Source organism: Garra rufa, chromosome 15 (genome assembly GCF_049309525.1).
Source record: "Garra rufa chromosome 15, GarRuf1.0, whole genome shotgun sequence".
Classification (NCBI taxonomy): Eukaryota; Metazoa; Chordata; class Actinopteri; order Cypriniformes; family Cyprinidae; genus Garra; species Garra rufa.
Genome location: NC_133375.1, coordinates 17,070,310 through 17,088,155, shown reverse-complemented (window position 1 = coordinate 17,088,155; position 17,846 = coordinate 17,070,310). Strand labels below are relative to the sequence as shown.

At 38.8% G+C, this 17,846-nt stretch overlaps 1 protein-coding gene across 12 annotated transcripts in view; it reads right to left on the bottom strand.

Annotated features, from left to right (window-relative positions):
• magi1a (membrane associated guanylate kinase, WW and PDZ domain containing 1a) overlaps positions 1-17,846 on the bottom strand; it is a 107,240-nt gene that overhangs the window by 81,966 nt on the left and 7,428 nt on the right. The window contains exon 1 of one of the 12 annotated variants that reach the window (XM_073819524.1): positions 11,213-11,511. The exons of the other annotated variants lie outside the window; for them this stretch is intronic. The gene's annotated coding sequence lies outside the window, so the exon portion shown is untranslated. Of the gene's footprint in view, positions 1-11,212; positions 11,512-17,846 lie in introns of those variants that run through there. 12 annotated transcript variants of the gene reach the window in all.

Here is a 17,846-nt window from a genome sequence, read left to right as displayed (position 1 = left end):
ATTCTTGGCCAAAGCAAATAAAATCACACTGGGCCGAAGGCTGAAGGCCGATTGCCGAACACGTTTTTTCGTGTTTTTCCCCCATATATTTTGTCAATTTTTTTCACCATTGCATAAATTAAATAACCAATATTTGCTTTTTACAGTTTTGTCTTGCTTTTCAAAGAAAAAAATCAATTACAAAGCAACAATTTAAAAATATTTACTTAGCACTGAACATTTGTAACATTCTAGTAGACATTATAGCCTACCAACAAACCACAATTTACTTTAAATTAATAAGTTAGTAAAACAATATTCTTTGGCCATTTTTAAAACCCCCTTCTTGAATCAGGCATGTGTTTCTAATGTACAAATAAATGCAGCCTTGCTGAGCAAAGGAGAATGTTATAATAAATGTATTAATAGAGCTGTTGGAATGATTATCATTTTTGTCTTTTTTATTTTATTTATGAATGATTCTCATGACACAGATTTTTTTTACTTTTCTTTGGACTTTGAACCCTGGCTAAGGAGCTGCTGTCAGAATAAGTACAACTGGTGTCTGGTGTATTAGACAACAGAACGTTCTGGAGTTGATTGACTAATGGATGATTTCAGTCATCATACAGTAACCTTTCTCTTCTCATGAAGACATGCGATGCGCTTCTCAACAGTCTCTCGCTGTCGCTGCTTGGAATGATTTTTGTGTCTTTCTCGTTCTAAATGCTTCCACACTGACCACATGTTTGATCATTAGTGCGCGCCTCTATTCGATCACGTCACCTCATTGTTTGCTATCATTAATTAGGCCTTTTTGCTTATTCTATGCTTTTTTTGCTATTTTCAGCCGAATAATTTCGGTTGCCGAACATTCGGTGCATCTCTACTAAAATCGATTTGATTTGTTAGCTGTAACCAGTAAGTCCTTTCGATCAGTGTTGTAGTTTTGCTCTTCATTTAGTTTGAGTCTGAGACAGCAGACTGTGAATTGTTATTATATGTAAAAAGGGGATTCATGAACAAAAGAGTGGAAACCCACTACTGTATAATAGACATGGGCCGGTATAAGATTCTGACGGTATGATAACCTTGGATAAAAATATCACGGTTTCACGGTATTGTAATTACTGCTCTACAATGATATATTTAAATGTCTGGGTAAAAAAACAACTTTTTTTTTTTCAACTGAACACAGTATATTTTATTTTAGGAAACATATAGAACATTTTGTAACATTGAACATCAGGCAAAATAATTAAAATAAATAATTGAATCTTCTTAATTAAATTAAATTGCAGTCAATTGTGTGAGCCTAAGCCTGCAGCTCAACAATTATCAACAAAATAAACATCAATAAAATTTTCATAAACAAATCCTTCTAAATGGAAAAAATGCAATCACTAATCAAAGCAAAAATATGACCATTAGTGACAGTTCCAAAAATAAACAAACGCTCAAAGACACAGGAGAGCCAGACAGTGTTTTTTATTTTTATGGAGTGATTTTGAAAAGATGTTAAAGGTGCACTGTGTAATATTTAAGATGATCTCTAGACAGAGGTGCAATATAATACACATAACTATGTTTTCAGACAAAGACTTTACTTAATGAACCATTATGTTTTTATTAACTTAAAATTATCAGCTTGCAAAAAAACACTGACAGTGATGAACAAGTAACAGTAATATTCACAATAACAAAGTTTTATTGAATGATTAAGTAAATATAATTCCTTAAATTACGTTTTAAAAGAAATCTCACTATTCGTTGCTGTCAAAAACGGTGAGATTTTAATCCTGTATGGTCTTCTGTAGTTCTGAGCGGTGGACTGTTGCAATTCACAACCTCGCCGCTAGAAAAACCTACACACTGCACCTTTAACGTGGCAGAAGGGTTAAAAGCAAAGACGTGATTTCACCTTAACTTAATTGTTGTACTAATGTTCAATCACAGAAACGTAAGGTTAGTACATATAGTCTGCTATTCCCCGCTGTGTTGTGGGGTTCACCTCCTTCAGTCGTCCTGAGCTTATATTACTGCTTATATTACTGAGTCCTGCACTTTCACTCTGACCACACAGAAAATGCACATATCGTAGGAACGGTAGAACTTGTTTTGTTTGTGGTTTTGAAACCGTGACTTTTCAAACCGCGGTAAACCTTGACACCGGTTATCATCCCATGCCTACTGTATAAAGCTTTTAATATATGCTTAAATATTGGAAATGTTGACAAGTGGAGAGACAGCAGAGGTGGAGTGTGGAAACGAAGGCCATCTTGTCATCAGGTCAAATTAAAGGATAATCTGTGGCCATAAACTATGTTCAAATGAGGGAAGAGTTTACTAACCCAGCAGCGTTTATACAGAGTACAGATCACTGACGTGAGCGCAGAGCTTTTGTTTTCTACAGCGCATGAAACCAGCATGTCAATAAAGTACTTTCAAAGTGAAAACTGAAGACACTGAGGTGTGATTTGAGGAGGATCTGTCCACCAGCGAACACAGACCAAACAAACACACACATAGTTCATGAGAGAATGAGGAAGACAGCAGAACACAGTCCATTAATTATTGACGGTATTCGTTTCACACAGACCTACACACCATTAAAAACACCAAAAAAACTGAAATGAGCTGCTTTCAGAGAGGAAGAGCAAACAGCAGCTGGACATGAGAGACACAATCACATCTGAACACATCACACACCAGAATATAGTTCTTACAAAATCATTTATATGACATAACACTGTAGTAATGTCTGTTCATTTATTTATTTACTTGTTTGAGCTCAATTGTCTTCAAAATCCTTCATCAAAATGTAGTCATTGAAACCTTTGTTTCTCAGCGATGTTTTGTGAAATCCTCCTCTGGTATTGTGTCACGGTCTGTCTGAATACTGTGTCATGCGCTGATAGCTCCAGTCCATTTAATTGCCATTCTATATGAACGCACACAGCTTCAGGAGCACACAAACCAGCTGTCAATGCACTCCAGCAACTTTATCAATAAAACTGCTTATCTTTTCCATAAGCATATATTCGTTAGCAGTGAGGTGTAACATGACTGTTTTTGAAGTATTAAACTGACACACACACACACATGATCTGGATCAGGGCCACAGAAACTAGCAGATGAGCCTCAAGATGACTTCAAATCATTCACACACACATTTCAGGTTAGCTCCTCAACAACTGTTTGTTTCCTCTCTAGTTTTAGCAATCTTTCAAGTATCTCATTGAGCAGGACATTGAGCAGATTGTACAGAGAAAGCTTGAGAAGAGAAAGGTTACTGTATGATGACTGAAATCATCCATTAGTCAATCAACTCCAGAACGTTCTGTTGTCTAATACACCAGACACCAGTTGTGTTTATTCTGACAGCAGCTCCTTAGCCAGGGTTCAAAGACCAAAGATGACAATCATTCACAAATCTGCTGCTGCCAGCAAACACTAGGACTGAGCTCTTCTTGCGGGTTTACCACTAAATAAAAGTCCACATTCAGAAATGAAAATATTTTAGTTACAATAATTAATTATAACAACTCTATTAATAAAGGTATTCTAACATTCTCCTTTGCTCAGCAAGGCTGCATTTATTTGTACATTAGAAACACATGCCTGATTCAAGAAGGGGCTCTTACAAATGGCCAAAGAATATTGTTTTACTAACTTGTTAATTTGAAGTTAAATTGTGGGTTGTTGGTAGGCTATAATGTCTACTAGAATGTTACAAATGTTCAGTGTTAAGTACATCTTTTTAAATTGTTGTTTTGAATTTGGTTTCTTCTTTTTGTGAAAAGCAAGACAAAACTGTAAAAAGCACATTTTGGCTATTTAATTTATGTAATGGTGAAAAAAATTGGCAAAATACATGGGGGAAAAACACGAAAAACATTCTGTAATCAGCCTTCAGCCCAGTGTTTAATATTGTTCGGCTTCGGCCAAGAATTGTCATTTGGGTGCATCCCTGCTTCATAGTTAGTTAATAGAATGTCTAAAGTGGGTTATGAAAACAGCAGAGCTTGTGTTGAGCATATCATAGTAAAAACGGTCCTGCTGCCGACTGCTAAACACTCACAAAGCATTCTCAATCCACAGCACAGTTGACTTTGGCAAGTGGTTTTGAACAGCTGAAACACACTCCAAACAAGTGTAATGTTGGCCTGATCATCTACTGGTCTGTCTTTACAACAGAGAATTAGAAAGCCTTTGTTTGTGATTGTTCATCAGAAGACTACTAACCAAGCAGAAACACAGCAGTGACTGAGGGGTGACTGGTGTGTAATGCAGTCATATGGCACTGTGGTGTTACTCACGAATGTTGTGTACTGTAAACCAAATCCTACATGCTGCCGTCAGACCGTTAGCATTCATCAGCTCTGGTTCACTATAGTCTGTGACTCCAGCCTTACATCAACAGCTTCTCAATACAGAGCTCAGACAACATGCCTCATGTATTTCTCATATCCAGTACTGGACTGAACAAACATGGGATTTGTTTCTACCAACAAAATAAACATCAAAAGCCAAAACATATGATCCACAATCAGTGGTTGAAGTACTTCTGTTACTGCCATCCTCATGCAAGGTAAATTAAAACAAATCTATTAGGCCTAAACAGAAACAAACTGATATTTTATAATCCGATTCAAATACTCAGATCCTGTAAATGTGTGCATGTGTCACTTCAGTTTTGATTGCTGTGACTTTATGCTCATATACATCTCACACTGACCACTGAATGTTCGGCTGATTTACTCACACGATTATGAGTGGGTCCAGAACTTTATATGATTGATTGAAGATAGCAATATAATAAAAAAAGATACAAATGAAACTGTTTTTTGAGGGGGAAATAATGTACTTAATTGAATGTAAAATAAAACAGCTTAGTCTTCACTCTAAGAATTAAACATGCTTTGATTCTTATAAAAACTACAAAAGTCCCACCGTCAAGAGCAGTGAGTGATTTTGTCTTTGTCACAGAGACAGCAGAAGTAATTACTTGTGGCCGCTTTAAGAGCTGCACGGATCCATGGATTTCCATTCTCAACTGTTTACGTTCATTTCAGACATAACCGATGAAGGTTTACACGAATAACCACCAAATGCCACATTTTGACATATGTGACCCTGGACCACAAAACCAGTCTTAAGTCGCTGGGGTACACAGGTCCATTACAAGTTCATTATTTTCTGTAATGTACTGATAAACATTAGACTTTCATGTATTTTAGATTCATTACACACAACTGAAGTAGTTCAAGCCTTTTATTGTTTTAATATTGATGATTTTGCCATACAGCTCATGAAAACCCAAAATTCCTATCTCAAAAAATTAGCATATTTCATCCGGCCAATAAAAGAAAAGTGTTTTTAATACAAAAAAGTCAACCTTCAAATAATCATGTTCAGTTATGCACTCAATACTTGGTCGGGAATCCTTTTGCAGAAATGACTGCTTGAATGCGGCGTGGCATGGAGGCGATCGGCCTGTGGCACTGCTGAGGTGTTATGGAGGCCCAGGATGCTTCGATAGCGGCCTTAAGCTCATCCAGAGTGTTGGGTCTTGCGTCTCTCAACTTTCTCTTCACAATATCCCACAGATTCTCTATGGGGTTCAGGTCAGGAGAGTTGAGCACAGTAATACCATGGTCAGTAAACCATTTACCAGTGGTTTTGGCACTGTGAGCAGGTGCCAGGTCGTGCTCAAAAATGAAATCTTCATCTCCATAAAGCTTTTCAGCAGATGGAAGCATGAAGTGCTCCAAAATCTCCTGATAGCTAGCTGCATTGACCCAGCCCTTGATAAAACACAGTGGTCCAAAGTACTTTTTTCGGATGAAAGCAAATTTTGCATGTCATTCGGAAATCAAGGTGCCAGAGTCTGGAGGAAGACTGGGGAGAGGGAAATGCCAAAATGCCTGAAGTCCAGTGTCAAGTACCCACAGTCAGTGATGGTCTGGGGTGCCATGTCAGCTGCTGGTGTTGGTCCACTGCGTTTTATCAAGGGCAGGGGTTCAGGTCCCACACAAAACCGATACAGAAATCAACTTGATAACAATTTACATAAAACAACAATACACAAACACAGCCACTGGCATCAAGGAGGGAAACATGGCCGAAAAGAGCCAGGGTACAGAACCTTAGCCTACCAGCTAACTTGTGCGCAGACAGCTCAATCCTGGGCCAGTGCTTCAAACACAAAATAAAACAAAATAAATAAATAAATAAATAAATAAATAAACTGGGCCAAGTTGAGTTCCAGACAACACTTTTAAAACTGACAAAAAAAGGGCAAAAACCGAGCAGCAGTTCAGTCACGTTGCTTGATGTTTGTTAGGCTTCAATTAAAATCATTGGAAACCCCTGGACATGCAATCAAACCTGCCGGACATTAAACAGAAAAGGTTACTCATAAAAATTGTAAAAAAACAAATTAACTTGTCATACATACCGAGAAAACTGTGAAATGCTGCAATGCACATGGTCGCTCACCACACCGGATTACAGCTACTTGCACGTCCATGACTAAAAACAACTATGGTAATAAGTCTCCATTTAACAGATAAAAAGGCCTTTTTTCTAAAACTGAGACTAACCTGAAAACTAGCCAACGGCTGGTGCACAACATTCAGGAGGATGACCCAACTGCTAGCTCTCAAAGCGCCACATGTCACAAAGGGCCGGTACCCAGGATGATGCATCCCGAGCAGCCAAACACTTCCCTCTTTTATATTCACAACATGGGCACCAATTGGTTCATGAAACGTACACAAATGACCAATCAAAATGAGATACAACCACTGATTGGTCAACTAATTTGAGTAACACCAGCCAATCATTCTGGGGCTATACCTCACTCTACTCTATGTATTTGACCATTTAGGTACGCATCTTAAGCTAGACGTTCACTTTATTTGTCCGTGTTCTGTCCGTCTCTGAGCGCATACACAGAACAGCGCAAATTATCTTTGGTGCTTTAAAAAACACCACATCTAACAAACATGAATAAATCAAGCACGTCCCATTTTATGCAAGTCACGTTCCATGATTTTACTGATTTGCATCTGAAATCTTTTATAGAGGAGCAAAAGCGCACAAAGGGGGTGGAATCGTGAGCAATAATTGTTTTATCTTGATCGTTGTAACTTTATAATCGTTTGAAGCCAAAATAGAAATCGAAACTGAATTTAAATTAATTGCACAGCCCTAACTCACACACACACAAACACAGACTGACACAGCCTTCACAACCTGAAAGAATAGAAATGCAGGCAAAGATCATGCTCTGCATGTCACATTAGTTCAGTTTCTCTCTTGAATGAACCGGTTGAGTGAATAATTCAACATCCACTGACATAACGACACAACCTGCAGAAAGAAGAGTCTGAAAACAATCTTGCTAAGTGAGTTATACGTAAACTTAAACTGTCAACATGGTTATAGTCTTGCACTTCAGTTCACAACAAACACACGTGTGCGTGCAGAAAACCCATCAGACCTGAGACGTTAAGAAGGGTGAATATGAGTCATTAAAGCAGGAGAGTCCCAAAGACCCCTGCAATGCAGCGAGACAAACAAACACACACACACACACACACACACACACACACACACACACACACACACACACACACACACACACACACACACACACACACACACACACACACACACACACACACACACACAATGGCGAGAGCCACGCTTCCCAGCGTCGTTTCCTGAGAACTACTCTTTTGTTTGGAGAGCATCTGGCCCTGACCTCCACCGTTTGTGCCTGGACTCAGGCCCCTCCCTCTTCACAAGCACCGCCCACCTCCAACTCCAACTCGAGGCCCTCTTCCTCTTATTGCCCCGTTTGTCTCTCGTGCCATAAGATTGGCGGATCTCTCATAGCGCCGCTTCCTCACGCTGCAGCTGCCCGCTTCAGCTCTGAAAAGAGTCTCTGTGCAGCACCGGGCCGTCCACAATGCCCAGATGAATTGGATAAGCTCTCGTGTGTGTGTGTGTGTGTGTGTGTGTGTGTGTGTGTGTGTGTGTGTGTGTGTGTGTGTGTGTGTGTGTGTGTGTGTGTGTGTGTGTGTGTGTGTGTGTGTGTGTGTGTGTGTGTGTGTGTGTGTGTGTGTGTGTGTGTGTGTGTATATAGTGCATGTGTGTGAGAGACAGAGAGATTGAAAGCAGAGAATGAAGAGCCATCTGTCCTTTATGAGCTGGACGTGGAAGATATTCGACTCAAGTTTCTCCTGGTCGCTGCCTGGATCACACCATGTCAAAATATTGAACCTGAAGATCAGCGGCTTTATCTGCCCTATCATTTTCCACTAGATTCATCTCTCCTGTCTCACCAGCACTGAGATGCTCCTATCGATTGATACTGGGATATGTTGGAAACACTTTCTAATATCCTTCACACACTGCATTCTGAACACAAACAAGCCCATTCAGTCCACGGTTTATTAACAGAACAGGAATAATACCGTCTGAAAGAAACATCAAGAACCATTATTTTCTAGTTCTGAAAAAAGAAACAAAGTGTACAGAGACATTTTTCAAAATTATTTCAAAATGTAGATGTAAAGATTTTATCAGGGGTCGTTTAGTCATTTTTAGTATAAAGGATTCATCTTGACTGATGTGTGAAGTCTTAAAGCATACTGTGACATGAAGCTCACATCACTGGACTGGTGTTGGTCACTAATGTGTGAATGAGAAGAGCTGTTACGGAGCGCAAGATCAGCAAATAACTATTCACACAAAGACTTTGAGAAACTTCAAATACAGCGCACGAGTCATGTGCACCACCTTCACCTTCACCTTCACAACACAAAGATTTACTGACTTTGTTTACACAGGGTAACACTACGTCCACTGCCAACATTTTTCATTTTTGTAAAAGATTATTGTATTTTATTCAACACGTGTGGTGCTCCCGGTCAAAAATGACCAGCCTACAAAAAATCTCATTATGCAATAATATCGCCACCACAAATATTGGTATCAATCTGTTTGTCAGCTTGTTTTCTTTCAATTAGGACTGGTTTTGTGTTTATTTTAAAAGTACGTTTTCGTAAGCCTCAATAATTTAAGCTTAAGTAGCTCAGTTTTTGAGTGTAAAAAGCATTATTTGTGGGTAATTTTGTCAATATTAAATATGAAAAAACTGCACTGTTGTTCACACTAGCATGCTCTAATGTTTAACTAAGAATATTTTTTTATAATGTACAAAATAAAAAAAAATAAAATAAAAAAAAATCACACTTGTGGTGTTCTGGGTCAAAAATGACCGCCCTACAAATAATAGCTTAAAAATCTCGTTATGTAATATTACCAAATATTGGTATCAATCTGTTTGTTGGCTTGTTTTCTTTAAATTAGGACTGGTTTTGTGTTTATTTTTGAAACTATTTTTTCATAGGCATCATGAATCTGAAAAAAAAGCATGATTTGTGGATAATTTTGTCAATATTAAATAAAATATGAAAAAAAAACTCTGTTTTTCTCACTAGCATGCTCTAATGTTGAACCAAGAAATTTGTTTTGAAAAGATTTTATTTTGTACAAAAAAAAAAAAAACACTTGTGGTGTTCTGGTTAAAAAATGACCATCCGAAAAATAATAGCTTATAAACTTCTTATGTAATATTATCACCAAATATTGGTATCAATCTGTTTGTCAGCTTGTTCTCTTTCATATATATAGTATACACACACATTTCCTTCAAGCTGTTTTTCAATGCAACAGTCCAATCATCTGACTAACACACAGTTTAACTGTTTAGTGTTTTTTTCTGAAGCCCTGTTTGACAGCACTGAATAAAAACAGATGATCAATATGGTATTCCACTCATGCTAAAATCCACTATATAGTAACTGCCATAAGGCGAAACACCTGCTCATCATCATAGATGTTTTTCTGTTGTTATCTTCTGTTACGCTGTTTAGCTGTGACTATATTTACAATACAGCACAGCTCAGACAGTTTCCATCTCTGTTAACATTCATACAGACATGTTTTGACAGACATACTGAAATCTGTTTATTAACATCTCAGCCGAATCAATTGCAGTTTTTTCCACAGCGGTTCCTGGAACTAGTTTAAGGTTAGTGTTCTTTCCTCCACATCATGAGCTTATTTCACACTGAACCAAAATACCCCTAATCCAAACGCATTAATGTGATGAAGTGTGGTATAATCATAATAAGTCACTCCAAATTGAGCACATCTATGACTATAAACTAACAATCAGAAATGATTTTTATTGCAAAAGCAGCACGAGTGGTAGCTAGCAGACGCTTCAGAGATGAGCTCCCTCTGTTGGCCCAAACAAACACACCAGACTGGGGCAGATACCTGTAGGCATCACCAGCACATCCACATCACATTTCACTTTGTGGCCTTTTCAACACGGTTTAAAAGAGGCCATTTCAGGAAAGCGAGGACAGCTAAAGGCCTCTCTGATGATTCTGACCATATCTGCGGTGTGTTGTGTAAAACACTCAAATTTAGCACATAATCGCACTGATTTGATCAAACATGCCCACAATGTTTATAGACAGACACTGAATCTACTAATCTAAACTAAAACGCCAGATTCTGTGTCCAGAATCGACAGCAGCGTTAGCTGGATGTACCTAAATGTCTGAACCAATGATCAGCCAATAGGCTTTTCTAATGATCAGCCTGACAGCTGCGTTTCGGACGTGTGAAAATATGTAGGAACCTTCAATCACAAGGATTTGACCAAACCTGTCATCTGACCGAAAGAGTCCACAGGGTTTACAGATCTGGCCTCTAGCAGCACCGTTAACTTCAATCAATCAGGTACGGCTAAACACCGTCAACAACAACAAATCACCAGCATCGCTCTGATCTATCAAAATGGCTTTTCCCACAGCGAGAGCACATCTGCTCCGTAAATCAGCACACAACGCCGTCACCTTCGCCTTCATTCAGAGCGGCGTGAGCCTCTAGCTCAGCTCTAGATGAAGCAGGACAGCCATTTCAAAACATCAACACACGGATCGGCAAACTAGCACAGCCATTGGCGCACCATTAACGCACTCTAAGCTGATCCTGGCACACAGATGAACGCTCTCCGCACAGCCAGCACAGCTCCTGATGAGCGTTAGCTAAGCCACACAGGCATTCCCGCAAATCTGTGCAATTCACAACGCTCTCTAACGGCACACGCTCACGCACGGCGGAAAAATAAATCAACACTTGCCTGGATGTCAAGCGAGAACACGGTCCCTTCCACCGACGGCACACGCTCCTGCGCGATCAAGCGCTAATCCTTTCTTTGTGTCAGCGGCTGCCAGAGAAGAGCGAACGATCCGCGCAGAAGAACCGAGCCAGAGGCCCGCAGAGACGCGGATCCGACCAGAGCCAAACCGTGCGGCGGCAGAGAGCTGAGGACGGCACGAGATCTGGAGAATGAGGAGCGCAGGAGGTGCAGCGGGAGATCAGATGGGGGAGGGAAGAGAGAGAGAGAGAGAGAGAGAGAGGGGGAGGGCACACGCTGAGAGGGATCAGGGATAACTTTGCTTTAGCAGGAAGCAGCAGCTGGGAGAACAGAGCGAGAGAGAGAGAGAGAGAGAGAGAGAGAGAGAGAGAGAGAGAGAGAGAAAGAGAGAGCTGGAGTTTCTGGGTTACGCGACGGCGTTTACTGCACACCATAACAATAGCCATCTGTGGAGGGGGAACCTCTGGAGGAACGAGCACCTGTTAACTGCTCCGTGAGAGCGGCTCAGGCCAGCAGGAGTGCAGAGGGGGTGGGGAACGGCATGAATACCACAGGCGACGCTCCCTCCAGCCACACAAACACAACAAAGGAGGACAAAGACACGCTGGTGATTTGAAACGCCGCGCGCCGCTACCGTCCTGGTTTCTGCCTCCTGCTTGGTGTTTGCGGCGTGTGTCACTGTACAGCGCATCACTGATCACTGAGTCTCTGAAACCTTAGTGATCTACCTGAACCTCAAACACCAACATATCCACACTGCTCTCTTCAACAGGACTTTCTGTGCTTGGGTGCCACATGTAGTGAAATAGTCACAGACGCACTGAAACATGTCCTAAAGGTGCTGTATAGGCAGCAGCTCAGGGTTGTGGGACACAGTTTACGTAGTCGCCGCGTTAGATCAACATCCTCCCCCACCCCATCGGTCTATTGTGCTTTATTCTTTACATATGCTAAACCGCTGGACTCCACAGCCCCGTCCGTCCACACCGCAGCTCCATTACGTGTGTGTGTGTGATCCTCAGATGTGTGCCTCCATCTTGTCCTCCATCCTGCTGCAGGAGCGCTAAACGCATCTCTCCGCATCGCAAACCAGCGGCTCTTAAAGAGACAGTCTGTGCACGGCTGAAAGTACGGGAACGCTGCGCCTTCCTGATTGTATAAAAAAGATGAAAGGCTTAGTTCACACTAAAAAGACAATTCAGTCAGTGTTTACACAGTGTTGTTCTAGAGCCGTACACAATTAAAAAATGTCCCGCTCACTGGTGTCCAGGTGACTGCTGTTTAGAAAATGATGCACATGACGGGTGTTGAATATTACAAGTGATCTGAAGATACACAACAGGGTCAGACATGAAACAGAAGCCAAATCCTGTCTTTGTCCACTGCTGTCCTGTGTGTGAGGAAAAAACAACACTCATAAACACACTAGTGTTTTCCTCTTTTAGTCAGTCAGAATGAGAGTTTTCTCACATGTAGGATTATAGGTATATTGTGACCCGTCAGCTTCTCTGTCAAGCCCACGTTCGAAGAACGTCCATTTTTGCTAGGGATGCACTGAATTATGCTATTTGTTATATTATGTTATATTTATTGAATAAAAAGGTAAAAAGTCGTTTTTCTGCTTAAACACATACGAAGTCTAATGAGTCTGTTCAGGTTCAACTTCACAAAACAATAATGTGTGTGGAAAAGACAAAAATACTTGAAGACCAAAACAAAGCCAGCAGCACGTGTGGAGCAGAGAAATCAAAGAGGAAACGTGTTTTGGCACACAGACCTTCATTAGGACTAAAATAAAGAAAACTCATTTAAATACAAACAAAGACTTTTGTTTGATTCAAACTCACTATCAGCCAATCACAGAGAGAACAAATCAGATGGAAATAAATCCTCCAATCACAGCACACCCAGAAACAGGCCACCAATTAGATTTGTACATAGATCTAAATCGCCTATATATGAATTTCAGTCTCAATTTCATAGAGAGCAGAAAAAGCAGCTAACAAAAACCATCCCAGGATAAAAATGAAGCACACATACATCCCTTTGTCTCATATACAGTCTTGGTTATTTTAGTAGTTTTTGAAAATATGAAAAATAATAATAAACAATGAGTAAGTAAATAGAAAAGAATAGAATAAAATAGAGCGCAATATATTCTATATAGTATACAATAAGTATCAGCTGTATACTGTCTGATTTTCAAAAATGTGGGCATTATTCAACAATCTAGACATGGAGCTGCATTAAGATGCCATATCTCTGGGACTGAATGATTGGAAATGAAGATATCAAAAGAAAAGTTAAGAACTACAGCCTAAAATCATTAATACAGGTCTTTAATACTTCTTGAGTTACAGGCATGCAAACTTTGAAGAAAAAACTTGAAAAGTGCTTTTTTCCCATTTTTGAATGGTCACCATTGGCACATAATGCAACAAAGATGGCTAAAGTCAACAGATTTTACTAATAGAGCTACCAATATCTGTGAAAAAAAATAACATCATGATGCTGCCATCTTTCTGAAGCCATCTTTACCCCCCAGTAACTGGGCTCTGAATCTCAGGTGAAAACTCATTTTGACACCCCTCTACAGAACAATGGATTACCCAGTAATTATACATTTATGACATTTAATATTTAGGCTTTCCTCATTATACATGTCTATTTCTATTCAGACAACATATAGACAAAATCAAAAATGTGAGCTGGGGAAGTTTCTGAAATGTGTTTGATATGATGGGAATGATGCTTCTGATCTGTTTTTCACACTGAAATTCTGGAGTTCACCAGAGACTACTGAAACTGTGTCACATCAGCATTTGAGCTAGTCTGGTACCGCAACAGATAAATGCTGCTGATTACAGACATCTGTCTGTTGCACTTTTCTTAATATTCTATATATTTTAAATAAATGGTTACAATTATGTTTAGAGGTAGGAGTGGGATTAGAGACTCAAAAATATATATTTTTAATGGAATACTGAAACTTTCTGTATGTTGCTTTTTATATATTCTCTTAATATGTAAATATAAAAATCAATATATAAATATAAATAAGTTGTGCTCTTGTGCATTTACTGTGTGCTCCGCTGAAACACAGATGGGTCACTCTGTGTCAAATCAACCACATTTCAAAAACTTCTCTAGCTCAAATTTTTGACTTTGCTAATGTTTATTCTGAGGAAAGATAGACATGTGTAGTGTTGAAAGCCAAAATATTAAATGTCATGGATGAATAATTACTGAGTAATTACTATTTTGTAGAGGGAGGTCAAAATGGCAATTTTCACCTTAGATTCAGAGTCCAGTTACAGGGGGGTAAAGATGACTTCAGAAAGATGGCAGCATCATTATCTTATTTTTACACAGAGATTGGTAGCTCTATTAGTGAAATCTGTTGACTTTAGCAATCTTTGTTGCATTGTGCGCCAATGGTGACCATTCAAAAATGGGGAAACAGCACTTTTCAAGTTTTTCTCCAAAGATTGCATGCCTTTAACTCAAGCAGTATTAAAGATATTTTAATGCCCTTTCAGATATTGGGTTTTAACAAACTTTCCTTCTGGCATCTTTATTTTTAATTTCCTACGAGATTCAGTTCCAGAGACGTTGGAATTTCAATATGGCTCCAGGAGTAAATCATTAAAATGTACACATATGTAGTGGTCAAAAACCAAATGTGGGTCAATTTGAAAAAATATGATTCTTCTTTTCTTTTAAAGAGGAATGTCTGAAGAACAAATAATGTTAAAACTAGAGATGTGTCTTGTTTCTTTCTGGCAAGACAACGGCATTGAACATACCTGTCTGAGTGCCATAACTATTCTTTTTCCAAAGTTTGAGTGCCTATAACTCCAGAAGTATTAAAGATATCACAGTATGAGTTTAGATTGTAGTTCTTCATAAACTTTTCTTTTAGAACAAGACCCTACATCATTCAGTCCCAGGCTCCATGTCCAGATTGTTGAATGTTTCCAATTTTCAGTGGTTGAAAACCAGATGTTTGTCACTTTGTATGCAGCTGATTTTATTTAAAGAACAATGTCTGGAGAAGAAATAATGTTAAAAGTAGAATTGTATATTGGTTCCCTCTATGAGAATAATTGCTCTATCTTTCTTCAGAATAAATATTAGCAAAATCAAAAATTTGAGCCGAGGACCTCTGGTTGATTTGACACGGAAGACCCGGATGACTATCTGCGTTCACACTCTGTGTTCATTAGATGTGTTTCCATCAGCGCCGGGACTCTGTGTCTCTCTTCACGTGAATACAGTCGAGTCCCTTTCCAATGTATCAGATTCAGAGTTTCAGAGAATCATTATAATCCTCAAACCCAGAGGGATTGAAGCAGTTTACCGGATTTGGCGTCACATGGCAGCAGACACACAGCAGAACGTGCAATCAAACAGGAAGAGTGTTTTAATCAGTGCACGCCCTGCTCCGAATCACACCACACCGCATTCACAGTCACAGCGCTCCTGATCCGGAACAACTCCATCCGCTTCTACACTCTTATTTGAACATTTCTTACCATTCGTTTCGGTTCTACTGTATATTTGCTGCTTTACAGACATGAAATGCCCAACAGACAGAAACTAAATCCTGAAGAGTTGACAAAGCCTAAGCAGCTGCGATACGCAATAGATGCAAGTTGTACTGTAATCTAGTTTCCTAAGAACTGTACACAGTTTGTAAGGGTAGTGATTCAAATTAGATTAAAAAATAAAAATCATCTGAAGACTGATTGGGTCCCCATGGAGGTCTGCTGAGGCCCTCTAGTGGACGCCGGTCCCCTGCTTTAGCTCTCACTGAGCTACTCTGACAATCATAAATATCATGTACAATTGCTGTATAATATTGTTCAGTTTTATCCTTTGTTATGCTTACATTGCATCTGATCATTTCTCAAAACACATTATTTTTTCTCTAGATATTTACTACTTCTGTCTCTCGAACTCATAGAGGACTGAGACGTGTGGAACTGAAAGTGATTTATTTACTAATTATTACTCATGCCTAGCCCTACAGACCAATTATAGGTTTGTAAACATTTGGGAAGCGCGTGCGTCATGGTTGCAGGAAGCCCGGGAGAGATGGCCTTTACGGCTAGAGAATTACACGGATACGCTACAAAATAGTTATTTAAAAAGATTAAAGAATATTCATGAATTGAATTGAGAATGAATGGTAAACTCCAATTCACTTCCTGGAATGGAATTGGAATTGGAATTGCATGCAGCTGACAGGAAATGGAATTGGAATTGAATTGGAATGTCAGGAAACAGAATCGAAATCAAATAAATTCCACTTGAGTTGCTAAATAAAATAATTTGACTTGATTTGCTTAATAGTTTTATAGAACATTAAATATTGTAAATCACATAAACTACAAACCTATAAAATAAATAGAGAGTACTGTATGTTAAGCGTGATCATTTCACATGGCAAATTTCAGGAAATGATGATAATTCGATGCAATAAAAAGTGAATGAAATACATGAATGAACACGACTCATTTGTTTGTGAGTTGAGACATATATTATGTGGTAATCATATCTTGAATGTATAGTACATCCAGAAACTTATCACCAGTCATTCAATTATTAATTCATAATGTGCAGTTCTCATTTTCATTTACTTGCATTTGATCAACTCTATTTCATACATTACTTGGTATTTGTAAAGCATCATAAAGTTCAAATGTATGTCTCTAAATGCAATCTCAAATAAATGCTCAGAAACAGCAATACACGGAATGCAGTGGAATTTCCCTGAATTGATTTCCACTTCCTGTAATTCCAATTCAATTCCAACTCTGTTTCCTGTAATTAGGGCCCGAACACCGATGGTGCGAGGACCCTCTTGTATCTGTTCCGTTTATTCTAATTGACCATTCGATTTTTAAAAATCCTTGATTTCATTTAGCCCACGTTGAGTAACCAGCAAAATACCGGAAGTGCCGCATTTCACAGACGAGAATCCATGTAACGCATTATTAGACTCTTTTCCAAGACTGCATTATATACTGAACCCATTTAAAAATCATACTTAAGCATAATTGTGAATTCGCAATCGTTAAATTATGTGGACGTGTGTGTCAGGAACTGTCATCATTTCCAGGTGTGGAGCGTCTTAAAGTCCATCTCTGCATGTTGTTATGAGTTTGGGTTTATTATAACGTTCATCTAGGACTGCAACCTGCATCATTTCATCTGATTTGTAGGGTAAATCATTTAGAAATCTATGCAAACTCAGGAGAAGTGTTCACCATGATTTCAAAATAAAAGTTTAAACCCTCACTCCGAGTTTACATGTTTTGATGTCCACATATGTGTTCAATTACTGTGGCTATAGCACTTCTGTGGTAAAGATATGGCCAGATATTAAAGATTAAAGTAGACACTAGAATGAAATCTTGTCAATATTAAACAATACAAAACATTAGATCTTATTTATAATACATTATGTATTTCAACAGTTTTGTGCAATAAACCCGTATGACTTCTTGCTTTTGCTTATTGCATCAGTGCTATTATATATATGTTAAAAATTTTAAAGGCTTTTGTTCACTTACATCTACATTTTTATTACCACAAAGCCTAATTATAATTA